This window comes from Saccopteryx bilineata, chromosome 2 (assembly GCF_036850765.1).
Source record: "Saccopteryx bilineata isolate mSacBil1 chromosome 2, mSacBil1_pri_phased_curated, whole genome shotgun sequence".
Lineage (NCBI taxonomy): Eukaryota > Metazoa > Chordata > Mammalia > Chiroptera > Emballonuridae > Saccopteryx > Saccopteryx bilineata.
Genome location: NC_089491.1, coordinates 127,610,892 through 127,632,327, shown reverse-complemented (window position 1 = coordinate 127,632,327; position 21,436 = coordinate 127,610,892). Strand labels below are relative to the sequence as shown.

The 21,436-nt window shown below is 34.0% G+C and overlaps 1 non-coding gene across 1 annotated transcript; it reads left to right on the top strand.

Moving 5' to 3' along the window:
• The first annotated feature begins 13,026 nt into the window (after positions 1–13,026).
• On the top strand, positions 13,027–13,133 carry LOC136327837 (U6 spliceosomal RNA). The gene has a single exon (XR_010729898.1). It is a non-coding gene; the product is annotated as a U6 spliceosomal RNA (small nuclear RNA).
• The last annotated feature ends 8,303 nt before the right edge of the window (positions 13,134–21,436 follow it).

Sequence of the window (21,436 nt, the reverse complement as noted above, 5' to 3'; positions counted from 1 at the left end):
CTTGGAATGTGACAGCCCTCTAGATCCCCGGCTGCATTCTGTTCCCCAGGGATGGCAATCGGGTGTTCCTGTGTGCACAGAGCAGTGAAGATGAATTGAAAATGCTTGAGATAAATTAGGAATGGCTAAGTTAAAATTGTCTCTGCTCCAGACTCTCTCATCTGCAGTCTGTAAGCCTGTTTTTCTGTGAAAAAGCTAGATGGCAGGCTGCCTCAGTAAGTTCTTCTTAAGCGACACAGAGCATTTTCAATGAAGAAAAATTCTCCCATTATCTAAGCTAATGTGACTGCTGCTAAATCTAGTTTTTAAAGTAGCTACTGGCATGAAATTTATTTTCATGATTGGTTTCTTTCAAACTGAAGTCTAGAATGCATACTATCTATGCTATATACATTTTTTTCTGTGAGAAATATTTAAAGTTTTCAGCTAACATTAAAGATCCTCCTTTTTGCAGTTTTAACAATTGGTTGTGTATAAAAAAAATTTCCACTTAGGTCCTAAAGCCATTACATTGCTTTTTATAATATTTAGAAGTTTTGTTTTAATTGCAGTACATTGATATGAAGAACTATATTTTGTTAACAATCATTTATTTTAATGAAGTTTCACAAAGAAATGCCCCATTTTAAAATATCAGTTAAAATGCAGAAGTTATATAAAAATAAAAAGAGAGATGTAGAGACCCAATATGTGACCACAAAAGTAAATATTGACTCTGAATATCCTCCTAAAGAAAATTAGATGTTCCAAATAAAACCAAGCTTCATAAATTATTCCTTATCTAAATAACAAGCTATTTTTTAATTCTGTTTATTTCAATTGAATGATACATTGTAATTATGAGAGCTGTTACTGCTAAATTAGAAAATTATTTTAGAATACACTCTATTCGGTATATTGGCCACACATGACGCTCAGAAAGTGTTATCAAATTTTTTAGTTCCATTTCTTTACTTGGATTTTTTATGTGAAACCATTTTTACATTATTAGAAAGTACACTTAAAAAGCATCATAATCCATAAATATATGTATATACTTTTTAAAATGCTGGCTAAAAAAAATAATAAAACAAGTTTTCTCTTCTTTAACTTTTCAAATGACATTCTGCTCTATGTCTGTCTATTTGATATGCAAACAAACTGTTGCTTCCATGACAAAAACTGGGTGCATGCACTAAGAAGCAAAGACAATATAATCACCTGGGAACCAACAGAAAAAGTAAATCAATTTTTCTGTTTTCTCCATCTTTCCTGCAGCTGATCACTGGCCGGTTGGCTCAGTGGTAGAGCGTCGGCCTGGCGTGCAGAAATCCCGGGTTCGATTCCCGGCCAGGGCACACAGGAGAAGCGCCCATCTGCTTCTCCACCCTCCCCCTCTCCTTCCTCTCTGTCTCTCTCTTCCCCTCCCGCAGCTGAGGCTCCATTGGAGCAAAGATGGCCCGGGTGCTGGGGATGGCTCCTTGGCCTCTGCCCCAGGCGCTGGGGTGGCTCTGGTCGCAACAGAGCAACACCCTGGAGGGGCAGAGCATCGCCCCCTGGTGGGCAGAGCGTCGCCCCCTGGTGGGCGTGCCGGGTGGATCCCGGTCGGGCACATGCGGGAGTCTGTCTGACTGTCTCTCCCCGTTTCCAGCTTCCGAAAAAAAAAAAAAAAGTGAGAGCAGAAGAAATAGCAAAGACAAAATGAAACATCAGAGCAAATGCCTGCAACCCCTCTCCCTCCTCAGAACGTAGCAATGTTGTAGTTATAGCTAGGGAAGAAACACAATGGAACTGGAAAGAAGTGAATTCAGTATCTCAGTTGGCAACTGTAGCTAACTTAGCAAAATTTCAAAGACCTCAAAGGAAAAAGAAAAAAAGAAAAGGGGTAAGGGAAGAGGCTTTTTATCTATCTCAATTGCCATTTTTTATTTTACAATAACCATGGTATTTGGCATTGCAGATGCATGAAGCAAATGAAAACAGATAAAAGTTAACAGATCTAATTAATAACTGACAATTGACTATCCAATGGCATTGCAAAAATCTGCAGAGTACCCCAGCTAATTTAACAGGTAATTATAGTAGTGAACAAGGTAGTACATACTTCCTTTAAAGATCTCTGATGTCTCGCCCTGGCCGGTTGGCTCAGCGGTAGAGCATCGGCCTAGCGTGCGGAGGACCCGGGTTCGATTCCCGGCCAGGGCACATAGGAGAAGCGCCCATTTGCTTCTCCACCCCTCCGCGGCGCCTTCCTCTCTGTCTCTCTCTTCCCCTCCCGCAGCCAAGGCTCCATTGGAGCAAAGATGGCCCGGGCGCTGGGGATGGCTCTGTGGCCTCTGCCCCAGGCGCTAGAGTGGCTCTGGTCGCAACATGGCGACACCCAGGAGGGTCGCAACATGGCGACGCCCAGGATGGGCAGAGCACCGCCCCCTGGTGGGCAGAGCGTCACCCCCTGGTGGGCGTGCCGGGTGGATCCCGGTCGGGCGCATGCGGGAGTCTGTCTGACTGTCTCTCCCCGTTTCCAGCTTCAGAAAAATGAAAAAAAAAAAAAAAAAAAATCTCTGATGTCTCTCTCTACTTTGAAACTGCCAACTTTACTAACACCAGATTGCAATGGTAAATCCAGGGCCCATGCCATTACATGTAAGCAATACCTAAACAATTCTGGGAGAACCTAGAAATTGTTTCTTGTAGGATGTAACATTTAAGAAAAGGCCAAGTAAGCCTTGGTTAAAAGCTTGAAGAATACTTTAAGCAGTGGGATCAAAGCCCAATGGGAAACCTGCACATTTCATTTGGGTAAGTGAAAGTAGTTCAGTACAGCTGGAGTAGAGAATGAGGGATGCAGGACATGAATGAGTCTAAAGAGATAATGAGTCATTTACACTAAATAAAGGGATCTGGACTTTACCTTTGAATGGGGAATTATTGTAGACTTATGTAGAGAAGACACATAATCAGATTTGCATTTTAGAAAGATCACTCCTCATGTCATGCTAGTCAGGTAAAAAGTATCACCACATACCTTGTTGAGTAAGCAGACACTTAGTCATACTACTTAGGAATTGTTCCTTTACTTCTAGTAACCAGTTTATTTATTGGTCCCATCTTCTTTTGATATCTTCCATTATTTCTAGCTTTCACCGCATTATTTCTAGCCTCGTCATCTCCTGCCCGTATGGAAGCAAAAATCTTTATTTAATATCACTGTTTCAAGGTAATTTTCTCCATTAATACATATTACATAGCTGACAGAACTCTTTCTAAAGTATGCATAATCATATCACTCTCCCGCATAGAATAATTTATTTATGATTACCTGGAGATAAATGCCCCAAATTTAAAAAATGATATGCAATTGTTAGTTTCAGGAGCTTTTGGTTGAAATCTGAAACTGGTCCCATACTCAGAGGACAAGGAGAGACTAAAGGAAGAGGCAGGCCACTCCATACAGGCAGGTGGCAGGTGCAATAAGCAAGGGAACTTCCACACGAGGCTTGTCTCTGGCTCACTCACCTGCCAGAATCTTAAAAGTTTAGATGGAGGCTTTAACGGGGGATGGACACATACACTGTCACATTATTCTCACTGCTGTGTTCTTGAAAATGACTCTGGCTGTGGGAATGAAGAACAGAACATACATTCCAAGGACAAGAGAGGGTATAGGGAATCCGATTGCCTGGGTCTAGCTCTCGGTTCAACCAGCAGTTATGTCCTCTCAGGGACTTCTTCTCGCAGCAAGATGTGACTGCATAGCTTTCTCAGTTGACACCTATCCTGCCCAAACTGTGTTGTCAAGAAAACAAGACGAATCAAGCACATTTTTTGGATAAACCGCTAAAACCTCTGCACATACTCCCCCTTCTACCTGAAATTCTTCCCTTAAACTATGTGACTAGATAATTTTTTTATACTATGGAATATTTTTGTCAAATATTGTTTTCTCTTTGAACCCATCTCTTTTCCTCATATAGAGTCAATTTTATCCTCTGTACTAATGCTCGTTTCTTGTGTGATGGTTTGGTTCTCAAGTAAGACATAGATTTCCCTTTGGCATCTGCCCCCACACCATCTCCCTTTCCACTCCTCTCTCATCTCCTTACTCCCCCTTTTCACTCTCTCCATTCCTTAATAATTTACTCCAGGTTTTAATTTTCCATATATATGGATACCCATGTCACTGAGTTTATTTTGGATATTGTATGACGTAATTCTTTTCTTGTCATCTATTTTTTGTCTAATAGTTTCATTTATACCATTTTACTTTCTTCTTTTATTGCTTATTCTTCTATTTTTTCTTTTCTTTTTCATTTATTCTTCTGTTTGTTTATTTATCCTGCTTTGTTTTGTTCTCCAGCCTTGATCCATCTCTTCTTCTCCTCTATTCTCCTTCTTTCTAGTTCCTCCTTATATAAAAAAAAGAAACAAAAAAAAACCCCCTTAAGACTATATTGCTAACTTTTGAAGAAAAATCCAAAAATTTCTGCAGTCGATGGACATTCTCATTTTCATATTCTCGTCAATTAATATGATGCAAACACATGGAAAGGGACTGCATGTGGTTGGTATTGCATAGTTGCAATATAGGTTTACACAGAAGTGGCTTTTAAACTTTTTGTTAAAATCACAGTTCTCTGCAAGCTTTATAATAAAATACTGTTTTTTAAATTTATAATTATAAGGAAAATATTAAAGAGGCTAAATGTACAGCAAAATTAATTTCATTATTTAAAATGTACTTTAATAGCAATAATCAAAATGGAATTTCATTATTTTGGCCACTAAATATTTTTAATTACTTATTTTCTTTTAGTTTGATTTTATACTAGCTCTAACAGTGCAAGAATGTGGCAAAATTCATAACAAAATAAGCTGAGCAATTATAATTATTTTTATTTTAATAACTTATTTATTCTTTAGAAGTTATTATTATGGTGACTGACTTTATGAAACTGACAGTCCTTATAACTGATTAAGTTTAGCTTTAAATCCTAGTTCTATAAATCATCTCTTTAACTCTGTGTGTCTGTCTCTACATATACACACATATATATGTAACCCTCAGAAACCTAGCTTTTCCCCTAGATGACCCAAGGCAAAAGAAGACAGTAGCCTGGAATCTAATGTTCACAAGGTCTGTACCTCTAGTAAGTTAAAAATAACACCTTGACTTAAGTTATGTTTCAGAGTTTGAGCCCTAAGAAAGAACAATCCCCCTTGGCTATTCTCTCATGAGACCAGACACAGGGATTCTGAAAAACACCTCAGAACTGACCTCAAGACCTGAAGGAAAGATTCAACATCTTTACCTCACCCCTGACAAATCATCTCCCAGATCTCCCAGCAAGACCCCTAACACCTAACCCACAGTACCTTGTAATTTACCTCATAAGATCTGTAACCTACACCCCATCAGGGAGTTTAAGCTTTTGACCATTAGCTTCCTATTCTTCTGGATGGCACCATTCATAATAAAATAGCCAATATTATTCTACTGCAGTCCTCGGTATTTTGTGTTTGCCTCAGCTAGTGTTGGTGGACAATATTTATGTTCTGTAACACTTTCAAGATGATGAATGGTTGTAACATAATAAAATTAAGAAATAATACATTAAAGACATATCATTTTTCTTATAAACAGAAAATATATAAGCCTAGTAGATAGAAATACTTATTAGACATTAAATAAAAGCAGTTTATATAGTACATCCTTTAAAACAGACAGCATTGTATGAAAAGAAATCCAGAGTTACATTTATAATATATAATGAATATTTATCTTAAGAATAAACTTAACCAATGTGGTGAAAATCTTGTTCACTGCAAACTAAGAAATTAAGACAATACAAATCAATGAAAAGACATCTCAGGCACATTGAATAAAATACTTAATATTGTTAAGACTTCAATATTACCCAAAACAATCTTCAGATACAATGTAATCCTATCAGAATCCTAATGGTGTTTGTTTTCAGAAAGAAAAAAAAAAGGAAATCCTTAAACTCATATTAAAACTCAAAACACCTTAAATTGGCCAAACAACCTTAAAAACAAAAATCAAAATTAGAGGTTTCATGCTTCCTGATTTCAAAACTTAGCACAAAGTAATCAAAACACTGTGGTGCTGGCATAAATACAAATATATATATATATATATATATTTGTATTTATGAAACCTTTATATATATGGTCAAATAAATTTTGTCATGAGTACCAACACCATTCAATAGAGAAAGAATAGTATTTTCAACAGATGATGTTGGGAGAAGGTAATGCTCACACGTAAAAAATGAAGCTGAATGCTTATACCACATATAAATATTAAGTCAAAATGCACCAAAGACCTAAATATAAGAGCTACAACTGTGAAACTCTTAGAAGAAAACATAGGGCAAAGCATTATGACATTGCATTGGACAATAATTTCTTTGATATGATGCCAAAAGCATCTGCAAGAAAATAAAATATAAATAAGTGGAAAAAAATAAAAATTTCAAACCTCTTGCCTGAACAGGCAGTGGCAAAGTGAATAGAGTGTCAAACTGTGAAGAAGAGGACCTAGGTTCAAAACCCAAGATCACCAGCTTGAGCATGGGCTCATCTGGTTTGAGCAAGTCTCACCAGCTTGAGCCCAAGGTCGCGGGCTCCAGCAAGGGGTTACTCAGTCTGCTGAGCCCCACGGTCAAGGCACATACGAGAAAGCAATCAATAAACAACTAAGGAGACTAAGGAACCACAACAAAGAATTGATGCTTTTCATCTCTTTCCTTCTTGTCTGCCTGTCCCTGTCTGTCCCTCTCTCTGTCTCTCTTTCTATCTCTGTCACACACACACATACACAAATTTAAAACCTCTTGCATCAAACAACACAATTAACAATAAAAAGTTAATTCACAAAATGGTGAAAAGTATTTGTAAATCATATAGCTGATAAGTAGTTAATATTAAGAAATAATAAAGAACTCCTACAACTCAACAACCAGAAAGAAAACAAAATTAGGCAAAGAACTTGAACAGATATTTCTCTAAGGAAGATATACAAATGTTCAATAAACATATGAAAAGATATTCTCCATTACTCATTATTAGGGAAATGCATATCAAAACCACAATGAGATAGCATCTCACACTCATTAAAATTGTTACTATTCGCCTGACCTGTGGTTGCAAGGTGGATAAAGCCTGGACCTGGAACACTGAGGTCACTGGTTGGAAACCCCAGGCTTGCCTGGTCAAGGCACATATGGGAGTTGATGCTTCCTTCTCCTACCCCTTCTCTCTCTCTTTCTCTTTTTCTCTCTCTTTTCTCTAAAATAAATAAATAAATTAATTAAAAAAAATAAAAGAAACCAGATAAAAGAATTGCTACCATTAAGAAAACAGAAAATATTAAGGGTTGGCAAGGATATGAAGAAATTCAAACTCTTGTTCACTGTTAATAGGAATGTAAAATGGTGTAGCTGCTACAAAAAACAGTTATTGCAGGTCTTCAAAATATTAACAATAGGACTGCCATATAATTTAGCAATTTTACTTCTGGGTTATACTCAAGAGAATTGAAAGGGACTCAAATAGATATCTGGATACCCATGTCCATAGGAGCATTACTAAGAATAGCCAATGGTAGAAGTAAAACAAGTACACATTCAAGAATGAATAGAAAAAAAATGTAGAATATAAATACACACACACACACACACACACACACACACACACACACACATATATATATATATATATATGGATATTAGACCTAAAAATGAAAGAAATTCTGACATATGCTATAACATTGAATGAACTGAAGGCCTTATGCTACGTGAAAGAAGCCAGGCAAAAATAGACAAATACTGCAAGAGTCTATTAATATGAGGTTCTTAAACTAGTCAGTCATAGAGAAAAAGTAGAATGGTGATTGTCAGGGACTGAAGGGGGAAGAATGGAAAGATATTGTTTAATGGGTAAGAGTTTCAGTTTGGGAAGATAAAAAGAAAAAAGAAAAATTAATAATGGTAATGATTGCACAATAATGTAATAATAGCATTAAAACTACACTGTACACTCTAAATGATTGACATAATTATGTTATGTATATTTTATCAATAAAATATTTATAAGTAAACATTAAATTAATTTTAATATCTGATGAAAAAATGAGGTAAAAAATTCTAAGCCATTCTTAAAGCAAGTTGTTAAAATCAAAACAACAAATATACATGCTTTTCTGTATAACATAGTAAATTATCTTTAAAAATGCCTTATTTTTGAGTTACAGGACACCTACTCTTATTACCAATTCATCTTACAATAATGAAATGAAAACATTAAGTTTTTTGGGTTGAAAATGAAGATGTCTAAACACAAATGTAAGTTTTATCGCCCCTTTTAGTAAAAATAGTTCTACATCCATTAAAGAAAATCTTTTAAAAATGCAAAATGTAACCACTGTTAACACATTAAAGATTATTCTTTCTCTCATTTATGTGTGTGTGTGTGTGTGCATGCATATTAGGAATTATATATAAAATCCCTATATATAAAATTATATATGTACATATACATGCATATATAATGTAATAACAGAGAGAGAGAGAATTTCAATTTTACAAAATAAAAACTGTTCTGAAAATTGGTTGAACGATACAATGAACCTTAAACTACTGAATGGTACTCCTAAAAATGATTAACAGAGTAATTTGTATTTTATCACAATTTAAAATTTTAAAAATTATTTTAAAAATATATTAATTAATATTTTATATATGTGTTTTATTTATTTGGTCACATAACTATTGAGTGCGTAGTATGTGTCAGGTACCCTACGAGGGGCTGGGCATTTTATGGAAAGCAAAGTGCAGAGCCTGTGCATGCTGCCACGTGGCTGAGTCTGGACCAGCACTGTCTAATAGAACTTTCTGTGATCATAGAAATGTTCATACTTGTGCTGTCTAATATAACAGTCACCAGCCACATGTGACTACTGAGCACTTGAAATATGGCTAGTGTCAGGAGGTGACAAATAAAGTGAAATTAATTTTAATGGATTTAAATTTAAATAGCCCTACCTTACAAGGACTACTCTATTAAGGCAGGTCTAGAAGATACATGTGAAAATGTTTAGCAAGGTCCTGGCATAAAACCAGCACATTTTTTTTCCTTCCCCCACAGTGTGGCACCTGGTACTTTGTACATAGCTTCTCTGCTGCTGTCACTCTTCTCTGAAATGAGTGAGATCATCCAAATAGATTCTAGAAAGACAGGCACTAGTTCGGATTACTTTATGCATGTATGCCTCACAGGATTTTGCACTTTTAGGTGCTTTTCAAATGCCTATTAAGTTAAAGAGACAATGTGATATAGGGAAGGGAAACTACTTTGGAACCAAGCAAAACTGAATTTAAAATCTTGGTTTGATCACTTACCAGTTATAAGATTGGAACAAGTTACTTAATCTCTCTGGGTCTCAGCTTTCTCTTCTATGAACTGGGGTGATTGTAGCTACTTCGTGGGGTGGTTGTAAAGACAGATGAGCTCATGCAGGAAAGAAACCCAGCACAAGTCATACACAGATCATCAGAAATTCAACAGAAAGCCAGATATAGTTAACCCATGACAATGCTTCTTCTCTATACATTCGCCTCACAGACCTGCTCCTAGTGGTGTGACCCTGTATTTTGGCCTTGGTAACCTGGGGTTGAACACCTAATTCCATATAGCCAATCATGTCCTTACCTGGGTTTTAAAAAATACTAGATGTCAGAGAGCTGATGGTTTATCTCTTCTCTGATGATGGGCCTGCGAGAAGTGAGATCATAAAGCAATCAGCAGAAGACCCTTCTTCCCCGCCCATCCACCTCCTGTGGAAGAAGCTGGTGTGCAGCAGGAATACATCAAGGAAAAACATGAAAAAAAATACTGAAATAAAATGTGGAGAAAAGAGGATGAATGTATACTTTCAGTAGAAGATGTTTCAAAAATCACTGCAAAAAATATGTGAGAATATATTTACAAATGAGTCAATGATAAACCTTGAAATTCATATCAATATTACAAATTAAAATCTATTTTAAAGAGGTGCTAGCCAGGTGGCTCAGTGGATTCAGGCCATGGGTTCTATCCCCAGTCAGGGCTCATATAGAAGCAACCAATGAATGTACAACTAAATGAAACAATAAGTTGTACAATGAGTTGATGCCTCTATCTCTCTATTTCTGCCTCTGCATCTTTTCCTTCTTCTCATATCAATGGAAAAAAATTTTTTTAAAGATCTATTTGAAAGAAATTGCATTCAGTTACAGCCTAAAAGTATTTTTATTTTGTTAACTTGTAAATTAAAAGTAATTTTACCGAGTAAAAAATAGTTACTTTTTTTGTTTGTTTGTTTGATTGGTTTTACTCAAGGTGAAATATTCAGGATAATGATACAGAAAATGGAAAAATGTGTAATGTATCATGTTATACATTGTAACCTGACTAAAAAACACACAAACAAATATCTGATGAATTAAAAAAATCTGAACTATTAATATGTCCAATACTTTAAAAGTTCTTTGCTTTTCTTTCTTTCTTTCTTTCTTTCTTTCTTTCTTTCTTTCTTTCTTTCTTTCCTTCTCTCTTTCTTTCTTTCTTTCCTTTTTTTTTTTTTTTGGAGAGAGGCAAAGAGAGAGAGAGAGTGAAAGAGAGAAACAGAAACTATGAGCTGTTCCTGTAGGTGCCCTGACCAGGTAATAGTAATGTTTATTTTACTTTTTAAGTTTCTTTAAACATCTTTAACCTTGAATCATCAAACCATATTTTACTCTTACAAAATAAAGGTTTCTTATTTATGCCTAGTATTTATATCTTAAAAATAAGAGCTCCAGCCCAGGTATTGATTACTGCTTTCCATAAAAATTAAGTATGTACTTAGAAATTGCTTGAAAAGAAATTAATACTAATGCTTTAGAATTAATATATTTGATTTAATATAGTTTGATTTTATTATAAACAACTAACTTTTATCTGGAAATATTATTTTAAAAATACTTAAATTGGTAAAAGGCAATTGTTAAGAATTATATGAGCTAGGTAAACATAATCCTAAGAGATCACTTAAACTCCACTGCAGGTATAATACTATTGCATATGCATGACCTACTAAAGCAACACATAAAAATAAATGAGGTACTGCCTTAATTAAAATAAATACATATGGTCCTGGCTGGTTGGCTCAGTGGATAGAGTGTGGACTTGACGTATGGACATTCCAGGTTTGATTTCCATTCAGGGCACACAAAAGAAACAACCATCAGCTTCTGTCTGAGGATAGCTTTGTTAGTCCCAGCATCAGCCTCAGGCACAAAAAGTAGCTCAGTTGATTCAAGCATTGGCCCCAGATAGGGTTGCTGAGGGGATCTTGTTTGGGGTGCATGTGGATGTCTGTTTCACTATCTCCCTGCCTCTCACTTAAAAATAAATCAATAATAAATAAATAATTGTGACAACAAATTTTCAATCCAAAGTTTCAGTCCAAATGTTCTGAGTTGCTCCTGGTTTTTAGAATTGCTATCTACTAGATATATAATATGTGAACATTTTAATACCTTACTAGGTACAAAAAGCTGGTTTCAAGTTTATGTATAGTAAGACTTATGGTAAAAGTAAACATATAAGTCAGTTATAAAAGATATTAAAGTAAACAATATTTTTTAACTTTACAGTGACAATTATAGCAAATACAGGATGAGACAAAAGCAGATTTATAATTGTTCATTTGGAAAATTTAGAAAATTAAAAATTTTTAATTATATAAATTTAAATTTATTAAAGAACTTTAGAGATCATGTACTGCAATCTTCTTTATTTCCTTATTTGTTGTCTTTCCCAACATCAGTAATAGAAGATCTAGAACCAACATTTTTACATTAGTACAGATTTAATCATATCATACTATGCTTTCATCTATGGAAAAAGCCTTCAAAATACCTCTATCTTTATATAGTACTAACTAGCCACCCAAACACTTTAATAATTACATTAAATCACAGTGTGAGTCACTCCAGGTGATAAACTAATAAAAATATAGTAAAATCTTTATAAAGTCTTAGAAGCAATTCTGTAAGAAATCTTAAAAATCAATTGAGAAAATAATCGTACACATGTCAAAACATGATTTGACATAGAGTTATAAACAGAGTACAATTAAGAATTCAAAGCATGGATTTGGTTGTCACTAAATCTATTGTGGAGTAGCAAATTTCATAAGACAATAAATTACTTCATAATAACAACTAGCTGTATCCTGCTTAGGAGAGCCAGGTTAAACCTATTCTTCAGCAGCAGTGCGGTGAAGAAGCATTGTATGTTAGAAAAAGTCAAATTCAATTTCTTGAAAATAGTCATGAAAAACACACGAGGGACACAGAAACTTTAAAAATGCTTCTAGTTTTCTACTTTATTCCAGATTTCCATCATATATAATCAACATATATACAACACATATCTGCTAAACATATAAGATGTAAAAAGCATGGTCATTTAAGGAAATAAGATGGAATTATCAGATATGCACATTTTCCATCAGAGATGCCTTGAAATAGCCATATTTTGAAAGCTTGAAACCAAGAATTGCCAACAGAAAAATTAATGAAATAATAGATTTGCACTAAATAAAACAAAATTCAAAATGACCAAAATGAAAAGACTAGATTAAAGTGGAGAGAAGAGTTTCTTTCCAGGAGAAGATGGGCTAGCCTGCAGCAATTTTTTCTTATCCTCCTTCTTGCCACCTTCAGCTTCAATGCATGTAAGTTTAAAGGACTTAAAAAGGAGTAAACAGTAACTAATCCTCACTCATTTTCCACACTCATTCTGAAGCAGCTGCATAATAATCTTTAAATCCTTGACATTACTTGATTATGCAGTTTAATTAGCACAACACTCATGGCTGAATATTAGAGGTTTTGCATTTCATATATTATACCACTTTTCAAATCTCATTTCTGAATGTCCTATTTTAATAACAATCTACTAAGCATAATGTTCATAATTTGCATCAAAAATATTATTATCGTGCTCGCTTTGGCAGCACATATACTAAAATTGGAACGATACAGAGAAGATTAGCATGGCCCCTGCGCAAGGATGACACGCAAATTCGTGAAGCGTTCCATATTTTTAACCAGTTGAAAAAATATATATATATTATTATCTATGCATCAATCTAAGAAAATAACTCTGAAGACTGTGTATGTGTACACATTCATTCTCATGCTCAATAATTTTTACAATAAAGTGACAACATCATATCCAGAAGGATTTCTTAGCACTTATAGAATAATTTTATTGGTAAAACATCTAATATTCTGAAAATTGTTTTGCTACCCATTTCACAACATTCACTCATAAAGCCCAGATCACTTCTTTCATTAAAATCAATATGAAATATATTTTTGGGGATGTTCACATGGCCGTTTCCTCTAACAATGAAAATCTAGCCAATTTATCCTGCCACCAATTTTAGTAATGTCCTTGCAATGCACGTCAGATTTCTACTCCTTATTCAATTCATTTTTATAGAGCACTTTTAGCTAAACTTACATAATTCAAACTATATCACTAAAGAAAATCAAGTTTACAGCTATCACAAACACATATATGCTGACATTTACATTTAACAGGGTTCACTGGGTTGGACACTTCGGAGTGGAATCCCCAGGTTTTAAAGTGTACCTAGTTTTTCAAAGTAGTTTTTACCAACTAACACTACACCTGCACCGATTAAGAGTGTTTACAACTCCACATCTAGTCATAACCAACCTCTCTTTTCTACATAAAAGAAGCTCACTTCATGTGTAGAAAATATAGCCCACTTTTAGCCAGGTGTCACTCTATATTACCCTGATTATTTTTTAATTAATTTTAATGGGATGACATTAATAAATCAGGGTACATAGGTTCAGAGAAAACATCTCCAGGTTATTTTGACATTTGATTATGTTGCATACCCATCACTCCAAGTCAAATTGTCTTCTGTCACCTTCTATCTGGTTTTCTTTGTACCTCTCCCTGCTCCCTCCTCCCCCCCACCCCCCCGTAACCACCGCACTCTTGTCCATGTCGCTGAGTCTCATTTTTATGTCCCACCTATGTATAGAATCATATAGTTCTTAATTTTTTCTGATTTACTTATTTCACTCCTTATAATGTTATCAAGGTCCATCCATTTTGTTGTAAATGATCCAATGTCATCATTTTTTATGGCTGAGTAGTATTCCATAGTGTATATGTGCCACATCTTCTTTATCCAGTCATCTATTGAAGGGCTTTTTGGTTGTTTCCATGTCTTGGCCACTGTGAACAATGCTGCAATGAACATGGGCTGCATGTGTCTTCACGTACCAGTGTTTTGAGTTTTGTGGATTTATACCCAGTAGAGGGATTGCTGGGTTATATGGTAGTTCTATATTCAATTTTTTGAGGAACTACCATACTTTTTTCCATAATGGTTGTATTACTTTACATTCCCAACAGTGGATGAGAGTTCCTTTTTCTCCACAACCTCTCCAACATTTGCTATTACCTGTCTTGTTGATAATAGCTAGTCTAACAGGTGTGAGGTGGTATCTTATTGTAGTTTTGATTTGCATTTCTCTAATAGCTAATGAAGATGAGCATCTTTTCATATATCTGTTGGCCATTTGTAAAGGGCCTAATATCCAAAATATACAAAGAACTCATAAAATTCAACAACAAACAAGCAAACAATCCAATAAAAAATGAGAAGAGAACATGAACAGACAATTCTACCCTGATTATTGATGTATGTATCTTGATACCTCTGTCTATATACCAACCTATCTACCTATCAAAATTTATAGATAATTTGTGCTTTTTTCCTTTGAAAAAATTCTTTTTTCTTTTTATAGTGTTTCTTCTTTCCATTTTGATTAAATATTATTTTTATATTCAGTAATAAATCTTTCAACAGTTATGTGTCTTCCATGACAGTTTATGATGTTTCTTATATCTCTTTACATAATTTTTTAATATATAGAAGTTTCTGATGTTAATGTTGGATAACTTATGAATAATTTCCTCTGTTTATTTTTTCTCTGGTCTAAAATGTCCTATAATCATCCTGAATATGTTTTCTTCTATTTTATTTTAAACATTTAGTATACTATATATTTACACATGTTTTTTGAATTTTTAACTGTATATTGTATGAAGTAAGGGTTCAATTCTTTTTTGCTCCTGCAATTATCAGATAATTACATCAACAACAATAACAGAGCAATGCGATACTTTATCTGCCAATTGCATCTATGTCTTGTCAAGTACCCATCAAGGAAATTTTTTAAGTGTCACTTGGCTATCGTTTGACATTTGCCTTTGTATTAAAATTTTAGAAATGCTATATCAAATGCTATAAAATACATTTGTGATTTTAATATAATTGCTTTCAATCTATACATCAATTTGAGGATAATTAAGATCCTCTATAATGTTAAACTTTTAACTTAACTAAATGGTATGTATCTATATTTAAGAATATCCTCTTTAAAAAAAAAAAAAAAAAAATATATATATATATATATATATATATATATATATATATATATATATCTCAACCCCAGCCCAGTACCTCAGTTGGTTAGGCGTGTCCCGAAATGCCGAGGTTCTAGTTCTATCCCCGGTCAGGGCACATACAGGGATCAACCAATGAATGAATGAGGAAGTGAAACAACAAGTCACTGTTTCTCTCTCTCTCTCTCTCTTCCTCTCTCTATAAAAAGCAATAAATAAAAATTAAAAAATATATATATTTATAAAGTCTTAAAATTTTATCCATAAAGGTTTTGAACCTTTTTATTTTTTTTTCCATTTCTCCACATGTTACTATAATACTGTATCATATGAGGGAAAAAGAATTTGTGCTTGAAAATGAGTATGTCTCCTGTTGGGAGAAAATTACTAAGATGAATTTGGGTTTCACTATTGGTTTAGGTTATTTAGTGCACCACCGACTTCACATTCTTTTACAACTGGCTAAGTTTTTAGTGTTTTACATTGGACTGGGTTGGTAGAAAAATGTTTTCAGTGTTTCTGCTCTATTTTCAGCAGCCCCTGTATGAAGGGGTCCAGCCCCATTATTTTACTACTGTTGCAGATAGACAGGAATTCTCAATGCTCCTGTTCTAATTTCAGTTGTGGTAGGCTCTGTACACAGGGACTTCAACAGATTAACATGGTTATGATGATATTTAATGTTGTATTCTTAACAAGAACAGTAGGCTGTTCATAGCAGAAAGTCAGTAATTTCTCACTAATAATATAAAACTATTTAGACCAGTTTTATAAAGTTAGTATAAAGTAAAATGTTCCAGGAAAAAAAATATTTTTTGGAACAATTATGATATAAAACTCCTATTATTTCTTTCTTATTTTGAATGAAGAAATATTAAAATATAAAAAAAGATTCCAAACTTCAATTTATATATGAGCTTAATGTTTTTAAGTCATTTAATCTAATATCATCTTTGTGAGCACAGAAAATAGAGGTATAGAACTTTCGACAAAGAAGAGAATGGCACCCTAAACACATTTTTTGGATATAAAATTATATATTCCCATTTCAAGACAGCAGTCTCAAGTACAGAAAACATCAACTGCAGAGGACATAACATTTAGATGGGAAAAAGTGCTATGTCTAATTTATTTATAAATGACTATTCTACATATAATAAAATTTGATTTGAATACTTAGGAAATAGAATCAAATATTCATATTCTGTATTCATATAAGCTTTTGAAGGGTAATTATCTGTACTATTGTCTAATTAGAAATTTAAAGATATTCCACTTTCATAATATAGTTGAATGTAGTACAGTCAAATAAACCCTCATTAAATTCAAGAGTGATCAAAGTATTTTAAGTTCTGAACATAGTTATGTGAATTTTGAATTAATTATTTCTTTAAAATCCCAAAGGATCTATAAAACACTCTAAATATCTTCTCTTTCTCTATTATCTAATTGAAACTTGAAAAGTGTTTCACATTTAGTCATATAGACTCAAGTTATAAGCTACTCTCTGAAGTTCAATGAGATAAACAATTGTATTTGAGAGGATTTAATTAATTAAATGAGATTGATTAATAAATTACCTATAGAACTAAGATATATGACTTTCTAAAGTTCCAAAGAAGGTCATTTTGAAGTCTACAGTGTTTTGTTCTTTAAAAACTTTAATAGTTACAGCAACAACAAAATAAACACCAACAGGTAAGGCTAAACTAATTGACTCCTCTATGACATTGTTTAAACTCTATACATATTTGTTAAACATATCACATCGTGCTTTTATATATTACAATATGAGTCATGCGGTAATTTGTCCAAGGTTACAAAGTGTGTTATTGGTAAAGCAGCATTTAAAATCAGACAGCTTGATTCTTGACTCTTATGTATTAACCAATATATTCTCTAGGATCCGAACTAATTCTGTGCTTTTGAAACAGGAACACGTACATACTATATCCTAAATGTTTTTAAAAAATGTTTTTTTATGGAGGTCAGGGGAACTTCCAATTAATAAGGTCCATTATTATGGCAATAGAAGTGATTCACCAACCATAACCATCCACTGCATGTCTATTCCCATATAAGAAGAAAATAGTTTCTGAGGACCTTTTTTATGGGTATTTAACAGAGAAATTGCTTTTTCATTTTTATAGCCTTGAAGTGTAACACCCTTTACGCTTCACTATAATCTTGATTATTACATTTCCTTTATCACACTACTGTGAAAATCAATATATACTATGACTTGTCCAAACTCATAAAGCTAATAAGTAAGAAATCTGGAACAAAAAATAATGATATACAACCATGAATCCCATGGTTTCTCTATCCCTCCACACTGCATCCTGCATGTGTGCAAATTTGTGACAGTATTTTTATTTTATATTCATTATCAACATTAGTCACAATCATAGTTCATTCAGTCCAGAAACATTTAAGTCACCAAGTAAAAAGAAAAGGTGGGGAAAGATCACAAAAAATAATGTGTAATTAATAGTATCATAGAACTAACTTAAGAAATATTCATATCAAAAAGAGACTGAGGAAGAAGGCATGATGTAAAATGACTTCAAAGCATTGGCTTGGACTATAGTGACATTGTGATAATGATAAGGAACTAGAGCAGAAAATTCAGTTTGGTGAGTCTAACTACATTTTCCTAAATAGTCAAACATAACAGGCAAAATAGTCTCACTGAGTTAGACCACATTTGAGCGGGTAGTATGTGTGTGTGTCCTTCTGTGTATATGCAATTAGAATCCATTTATTCTACATTAAAGAAACTATCCAATTGTAAAGATATAATATGGTGCAAAATTTCCTTCAAAAACAAATAAGAATTATAAACTACTCTACATTTTATTATATCTAGAAATTTAACTTACAACTGTTTAATTTTTCATAATTATAAAGGCCTTCTGAGTCATATTTCAAAATGTTATGAGTAGTTTTTTTGTATATTATATGAATAGTTTTTCATATATTATATTTAGTAGTATTTTTGTACATGGTATGAGTAGTTTTTGGTATATTACATTAAATGAGTAGTTTTTTGGTATATTAAACTGACATAAACTCAGAGAGTATAGCAAAAATTATATGTCTGCCTTTAGTAATAAGAGGGTATTATCATAGGGTATTAAAAGATTTAAATAATAAGAGAACATCAGAATTCAAATAATTTTAAATCCAAAGTTATGTTTGTTTGGGTACCATATTCTTTCAAATATAAAGAAAACCGATACATGCAGAATTAGATATAGTTGACTCTTGAACGACATGAATTTGAAATGCATGAGTCCACTTATATGTAGAGTTTCTAAATAAATATGCAAACATATTTTCTCTTTCTTGTAATTTTTAAATAACACTTTCTTTTCTCAAATTTATTGTAACAATATAGTATGTAATATATTTTATATATAACACACAAAATATCTGTTAATTGACTTTTATGTTACTGATAAGGCTTCTTCTAGTCAACAGTAGGCTGCTAGTAGTTTAGGTTTTGGGGAGACAAAAGTCTCAGATCTTCAACTGTGCAAGAGTTGGCACGTTTAAGCACCTCAGCATTCAAAGGTTTAACTATAGCTTTTCCCAATTTTCCTTTCTGATAATTGCTATAACTACAAAATTAATAAGAGCCATAAATTCTTTCTTTCCTTTTTACCTTGTGATTCTCAATTTCACTTCCACTCTTGTATCCGTTATGAAATAGTTCTTATTAAAAATTTTAACTGCTACAAATAATCATTCACTTGATATGCTTTCCAATTTAGAAAAAAAGCAAAGTAGTGCTTATTAATATTTAAATATACCTAATATAAAGTAAATGTTAACAAATATGAATTTATATAATATTTCTCTTCATCTGTTAAAGATTATATAGGAAGGTAGTAAAGTGTAGCAGATGGTCAGGCCTTGAAAGAGTTTGTGATACTTTAAAAAAATGTGAGTGGGAAAAGCAACCAAACAACTAGCAGAAACCTCAGATTGCCTTTACCATAGACAGGACAACACCATGATAGTTAAGCATTTTTTCCATACTAATATAGGTAACCATTACTCCCTGTGTTCATGGGAACATGGTTAAAATATACAGGGAGAATGTCAGACAGATAGCTTAAGTCTCCTGATGTCCTAGTGAAAACTAATTCAGGTCTTGGAAACAAAAACTCAATTAATACTATTAGTTTCTTCCAATGATTAAAGTAAATTTTAAAAACAGATGACTGATGAACTGACTTTTAGCGATATTAACCTTAAGAAAAATTATAATTACTTTAATCCAGAATAGTACAGTTTTTATTATTAAAACTAAATTTCTTTAAAACAATTAATTGAGACTTCCAGTCAAGATGGCAGAGTATGGAAACATGGTGTTCACCTCCCACCATGACCATATCAACATTACAACTAAATTATAGAACAATCACCTTTGAGAACCACCTGAAAACTAGCTAAACAAAAGTTCTATAACTAAGATCTAAAGCAGAAGCTACATCAAGACTGGTAGAAGGGGTAGAGAAATGAAATGGGTTAGTCTCACACACATGTGTGGCAGTTAAGAATTGGGAGGCATATTTCAGTTGTGGACGTTCCTCTCAGTAGCAAGGGATCACAGCCTCAAACTGTGCCAGGAAGAGGAGTCTTACAACATCTGGCTGTGAAAATCAAGGGGGATTCTGTGACAGAAGCCACTGTTCCCTTGTTGACCTCTCCCTCCACAGAGCCCACAAGTGGATATGATTATTTATTTATTCACCTCTCTCTCCACCACCCTGTAGGAGAAGCTTGGGGTCATACCTCGGATTCCATCAAGATAGCTAACAGTTCTCACTCCACCCTTGTGATTCCGAGACCCTGCCCTATAAAACAGTGCAGCAGCCTGAACCTCATTCAGCAGTTATTCCTCACAAACTTCTGGACTCATACTGTTGGGGACCGAATAAATAAACAGGGTATTTTTGCAATCTGGACAGAGGTGCTGGGCCCAAACCCCACCTCATTTGCCTAGTTAACAAAGAGCTACACCTAATTCTTATATGTCTCACCCATGTTCTCCAGAGGAGGCTGGAAGCTAATTTCTTATTAGTGTAAAGTAGTTTTGGATGGTATGGTGGGGGTTGTCTTTGAGTTGCCTTGGAAACTTAATTGAATTGCTGATGGGCCACATATTTTCTATGAATAAAAGTGGATGTGTTTCTGGGAGCAGGCACATTATGGCTAAGGAACAGTAGAGACTGTTAGCCATGGCGTCCTCTTGAATCCATCTCTGTGTATGTGTGTGTGTGTGTGTGTGTGTGTGTGTGTGTGTGTGTGTGTGTATATATATATATATATATATATATATATATATATATATATATATCTTTAAGTCTCTATCATTTATTTCAATTCCATACCTTTTCCCTTTTGAAGACCTCATAATAGACTTATCGTGGCTGGACCGCAACATCATACCATGCTGAGAACTTTCCTAAAATCTCTCAAAATTTCACAAACCCTAAACAAGCAGCAGTTGGCTTCTGTATGCTTTGTACTTATTGCTCTGTGACCTATAGCACTAGTGGCAAACAGCCTCAACTTTCAGCATATCATTTCCTGGTGCTTTCAAGCCCACCTAGCACAAACAGTTACCAACTTCAGATCACTTTATAGATCCTACCAGGTGGCCCTGGGTTGGGCACAGTCAGTGACTGACTTGAACCTACACTGGAACCCCTCCCAAAAGGCCCAAGAACCAATATACCTAGTGGTGAGCTTCAGACCACACCAGGACACTAATCAATTAGCTCTACATATGATAACCCCAAAATGTGGATTCCACAGGCACCATGAGCCTTGCTAAAGTGAATCCTGCACTGTGAGATCAGCCCGAACTCAACAGCTCATT